Consider the following 6105-nt stretch of genomic DNA (forward strand, 5'->3'; position numbering starts at 1 on the left):
ATCATACACCACAAATGATTCATAGTGGGACAATCTCACCATGTAGCATGCTTTGACTAGTTGTCCTCTTTTAAAGATAGAATTTCCTGACTTATCGCATAATAATACCTACCACAAGAGCTAGTCCAATTATCATTTGATCACAAGAGAATTCTTCTTTCTTTCAAGAAATCTCCTCAGTGAAATCCACATAGCAATCTAACCGTGAGGTAGTGCACTTGTCATGCCATTATAAGAGACCATTGATGGAGGTCATAGGTCTTGTTTAAGGACCTCCTCGCGCTCAATATTTTAAGAACATGAAAAGTTTTTAATTTTCAATTTCAATCATGTATGATCAATATATGCATGACAAGTACATGTGGCATTCTTTCCTAAAATATATGGCATGCTTATCTCATGTATGCATGACATGCTTTGGAAATTTTATAATACACACATTCATTTATTCATAAAAATCAACATATTGATTTTCCAAAATTTTTTCTTTTAGGGAAAAAAAACGAAGAAGTAAATGTAAGTCATGCACCAAGTAGGATCCTAAGAAAGGGAGGTGAGTCATATTTGACCACTTAAAAACCAAGTCTTTCCTTGTCGGATCTAATCCTAGACATGCACCTTCTCATTACCACACTTTTCACAGTAACTGAATAACCTAAGAAGTGAATGGAACAATAAACCACATGTAAATTTTCATTACCACACTTCTTATCTTTAATAGATCAGTTATGGATCATCTAATACATGTACATTACAATTTATATCATAAATAATTATTAAATAGATATATAAAGAGATGGGAAATAAAATAAAATTTCCAGTCAAGGTTTACGTGGTTCCATTTCTAAAAAATAAATACAAAAACAAAAATTACATAGTTTTTCATAACAATGCATTCATTGTGTTTCGACCATCATTGTTCTATCTTCTCCTCGTCATGGACTTCTTTTTGGAAAAATTAAATTTATGTCCTATGTCCGTTTCTGACTCACAAGAATTATATAAAAAATAATCCTATGTAGAGATGATAGTCTATAGTCTATTTCATAAGAACCACAACCTTGGAAAAAATTAATAATTATATAACAAAAATGTATAATATTGCATTCATTCATATACATTCCCCTAAACATGTGAATAATTACAAGAATGTCACATCTTATCAAATATTAATCAAACAAGATGAAGAGAGAGATTTTGTCTCAGTTTACACCATAAATAAAGCACAATCTGGCCCTAATAAAAATTTTTGGAAAAATTTCGATTTGAAAACGGTTTTCTTGCACAACGAAAAATTAAAATTTTGAAAACCAACCCAGTTTGTGATATTTATCGCAAGAAACCTTAACCGAAATTGTACCTGTGTTTTTCCATTAAGTGGATCATTGATGTTTTTCAGCTTTCAACCAAATGATCTTCTACACTATTCTCGTACCATGAATTGCTTCGAGTGTGAGCTCTAACTAATTGAATCATAACATAGAACTAGAAAAAATTCTCTCTCTTTTTTAGGTGAAAGCGAAAATTCTCTCTTTTTTAATAGAAACCGATAAAATTGTTATTCTGAAAAAATATATTTAAAAGTTCAGACTAAACTCTCTCTATTTTTCGATAGAATAACAATCTCTCAAAAGTTATGTAAATAACTCTTCCGGTGCTAACTATTTATAAGGAGGTAGATCCTTTCTAGAGTTATATATGTTTATTTTACATAGAAAAACAACATTCTAATTAGACTAGGAAAGAGTTGAACTACTCACCCTTGTATTTCTACTAAGGTTGACGCCCCCTTTATGTCATATGAAGGGTTTTGGGCCTCTATCACATTAAGTCCAATTACGAGTACTTCTTGGGCCTTTTTGACCCAGTACTCTATAATATTATCCAAATGTATTTACTTTTCGTAACACCCCCTAACCCTTATCCGTGTCTCTGCTAGTATGGTAATACCTAAGCATTCTGTTTTAAATTTAAAAGATGCAAAAGACACATGGCCTAACCACGCGCCCATGTGTAAGTCATGTGTCTCACATGGTCTAGTCACACGCCCATGTGCCAGGCCGTGTGGACTCAAAATAAACCCTAATCATCAAATTTACCAACCTTGCAAACTTAAACAACAAGCAACTCAACAACCAAATGTTCAACCAATCCAAAACACATTTAAATAAATCTAATGACTTAACCAATGTACTTTCACAGGTACTTCACATATGTTATTCAAATCAATCTAATTAAACACCATTCAAATCAACTTTAGTTTAATACTAATTTTCTACCAAAAACTTATCATTTGATAACATTAACATATCATATATAACCAACCATTATCATATTACAACATCATTTACAAACATTTCCCAAAATGACAAGCACATCATCCTAGGTACATGCCATTATCGAAAAGAAACATACTTCACCACTTTGAGTTCGGGATCAACTTTGGTACTGATTCAATGATTTGGCTTTACCCTAACCTGCATAAGGAAACAAATCGTACACAGAGTATAAACTCAGTGGTATTTCTATAATCCGAATACTTAATAAATAAGAATTTATGATATATATATATATTTAAATTCACATAATGAAAATCATTCAACTAATAATCAATTTCATAAACAGTTATTTATAACATTTTCAATACTCATCTCTTACTACTTCAATCTCATAATTGTTATTCAATAGCATTTCTTAATGGTATACACATATCATCTCACTATATCACTAACCATTTCATGAACTCACAATTCATGCATTTCATATGCATATTTCAATTCACTATCTCATTTCAATTCACATATAATACCATCCAATATCAATCATAATGTTATTTCATTTAATTACCGCTATTAATAAGACTCGGACTTTGGCGGATACACGGATCCAACCAAAACACACCAATATTGCACCTAGTGCCTCATTGAATAATTCGAAGTAATAATTGACACCCAGTGTTGGTAAACCGTAAATTATACATATTTTTACCCCATGTTTAATGCATTTTATGGATGATTTCTCATTAGAATTGGTGAATTCGATGCTCCAAATGCTTTAATTTCATGTTTTATACTTAGGAGAGCATAGGAGAGCGAAAGGAACGAGAAACGGGCCAAAAACAGAGAAAATGGGCCAAAGTACGAACTCAACACAACCAGGACTTCCTCATACGGGCAGCCACACGGTCGTGTCAAATTGGCAGAATCGAAGCATAATTCACATAGGCAGACCACACAGTCGTGTCAATTTGACAGGCTCGAGCACGGCCTAAAGTAATCGCACACGGGCGCGTCACACTAGCGTGTCCCTGCCGAGCCCAAGTTGAGTCCAATTCGGAAAAGACCACTTTTGAAGGCTCATAGGCATTCCAAAGCCTATAAATACACCCTAGAGGAGGAAGAAAAGGGGGACGGAGAATAGGGGGTAAGGAATTACTCCAAGGAAGCCGATTGATCCATCTCAGAAATCGGATTCTTAATCAAGACTGAAGATCTCTCCTCAATTTCCCTTCAGGAGTTTTGGGTTTTCTTTATGTTTTGTATTCTTTATTCTTCTGAGATGTTTTCTTATTTAGTTATGAACTAAAACCCCTAAATACCTAAGGGGAATGAAACCTAAGACGAATCTTGTTATTATTTTCTAAATCGTGTGATAAATATTTAACTTGTTCTTAATTTTGTGTTCTTAGTTCTTGTCTTGATATCCTAGGATACTGATTCAAGACATGCTCTTATCAGAGGAGGAATAGACCCTGTCTAAGAGTACATTTGTCATAATTAAGTGGAGTTGATTGTGCGCCTAGAAATAGGGTGACAAGAGTTTACCGGATTAGGGTGAAACTAATAAGGGGATCCATAGATCGAGTTAATGCAACCTTAGAGTGTTAATTAGAGAAAAGTCTCGGTTATTCAATCTAGGGATTAGACGTTATTAGTCTTGAATAGGGATAATAACATAACTTAGGGATCTCTACGGAACAAGTTGAATGAATAAATCGTCCGATTCGGAGCCAGAATAACAAGTAATGTCTAGGTGGATTTTTCCTTAGGAATTGTCTCAAGTCAATCAATTTTCCCAAAAGCAATTCCCCAATTCTTTTCTCTGTGCGTTCTTAGTTTAGATAATTAGTTAATTAAAACAAAATCTCTTTATTCTTAGGCTAGATAATAGAAAGACAGTCGTTACTAGTACTTTTAGTTCCTTTGGGTTCGACAATCCGGTCTTGCTAAAACTATACTACTGTTCGATAGGTACACTTGCCTACATCGCAATAATAGTTAGTACAAGAACGAGTAATTATAAATATTTAAAACCTATCACGAAATCACGCGATCAAGTTTTTGGCGCCGTTGCCGGAGAACTAAGATATTAGGAACGCTCAATTTTTATTACTTTAGCCATTTACTTTTCTTGCAATTTAATTTAATTTTATTATTATTATTGTTTATTAACCTACTCTTTCTTTCTCTTGGCAAGTTTTCATAGTTTACGACTAGAAGAAACCTGTCGGGACTATTACTTTTTGACGAAGAAATCGATTGCACAGTTCGTAGAAACCAAAGAGAAATAAGGCGAAGCTTAAAATACACGGAAAACGAGCAAGAAGACGATACTCAACCCCCAACCTAAGAGATGGCTGAAAACCAATGCAATCAGCTACCTTCTGGAATTGCGGCTAATCAAAATCCTTCTCCACGCACTATGTAAGATTATGCTAAACCTTCTTTATCAGGAACTAAATCTAGCATAGTTAGACCTACTGTAGCTGCAAATACTTTTGAATTAAAACCTAACACTATTCAGATGATACAGCAATTTGTTCAGTTTGATGGTTTGCAGGATGAAGATCCCAACGCTCACTTAGCAAACTTTCTGGAATTTTACAATACATTTAAAATCAATGGCATTTCTGATAATGCCATTCGTCTTTGGTTATTCCCTTTTTCATTGAGGAACAAAGACAAACAGTGGTTGAACTCATTACCACGAGGGTCAATTACTACTTGGGAACAAATGACTGAAAAATTTTTACTAAAATATTTTTCGCCGGCTAAAACGGCTAAATTACGTAATGATATCTCTTCTTTTGTACAGATGGATTTAGAAACACTTTCCGATGCATAGGAGAGATACAAGGACCTTCTGAGAAGGTGCCCTCACTATGGGTTACCACTTTGGCTCCAAGTACAAACATTTCACAATGGTCTGAATCCTTCGACTCAGCAAATGCTTGACGCAGCAACGGGCGGAACCATCAATAATAAAACACCAGAAGATGCCTATGAGTTTATAGAAGAGATGTCACTGAATAACTATCAGTGGCAAGTCATGAGGACAAAGCCAACAAAAACAGCCGGCATTTATAACGTCGATTCGGTCACTATGCTATCTAATCAGGTAGAACTCTTAAATAAAAAGATGGATGGTTTTCTTAATTCTTCACAGGTTTACCCAGTCATACAGTGCGAAGCAAGTAGCGGTGGAACAAACCATTCGGAATACCAACCTTATGGCCATAACATGGATAATGAGCAATTAAACTACATGGGTAATAATCCTCAACCTCAAAACAATCCATTTAGTAACACTAACAATGCAGGTTGGAGGAACCATCCCAATTTCTCGTGGGGCGATCAAGGAAATCAAAGATCACAACATCCTCCGGGCTAGCAACAACCATCTTACCAACAGGAAAAGAAGCCAAAACTTGAAGAGATGCTCTCAAAGTTCATATCAGTGTCAGAAACCCGTATTTAGAACACTGAGATAGCACTTAAAAATCAATAAGCATCGATCCAATGACTCGAAACTCAGATAGGCCAGCTATCCAAATTAATCTCCGAATGACCACAAGGTAGCTTACCAAGTAATACTGAACCTAACCCAAGGGAACACCTCAACGCAATTACTACTCAAGATAAGGAAGGATTCATTGCGCCTGAGCCAGAATTGATGCAAGAAACTGTGCTGAGCAAAGGTAAAAATGAGGTAAGTTATAACAAAACGGTGAATGAAGAATATAAACCTCGTGTCCCATACCCTAACGCGACAAGGAAAGACCGCTCAGATGAACAATTCGTTAAATTCCTTAAACTTTTAAAAAAA

General features: G+C 34.9%; 1 non-coding gene across 1 annotated transcript; it reads right to left on the reverse strand.

Moving 5' to 3' along the window:
- Positions 1-5061: 5061 nt before the first annotated feature.
- On the reverse strand, positions 5062-5168 carry LOC128281445 (small nucleolar RNA R71). Its single transcript, XR_008271658.1, has one exon. It is a non-coding gene; the product is annotated as a small nucleolar RNA R71 (small nucleolar RNA).
- Positions 5169-6105: the final 937 nt, after the last annotated feature.

The sequence above is a fragment of the Gossypium arboreum genome, chromosome 1 (assembly GCF_025698485.1).
Source record: "Gossypium arboreum isolate Shixiya-1 chromosome 1, ASM2569848v2, whole genome shotgun sequence".
NCBI classification, from domain to species: Eukaryota; Viridiplantae; Streptophyta; class Magnoliopsida; order Malvales; family Malvaceae; genus Gossypium; species Gossypium arboreum.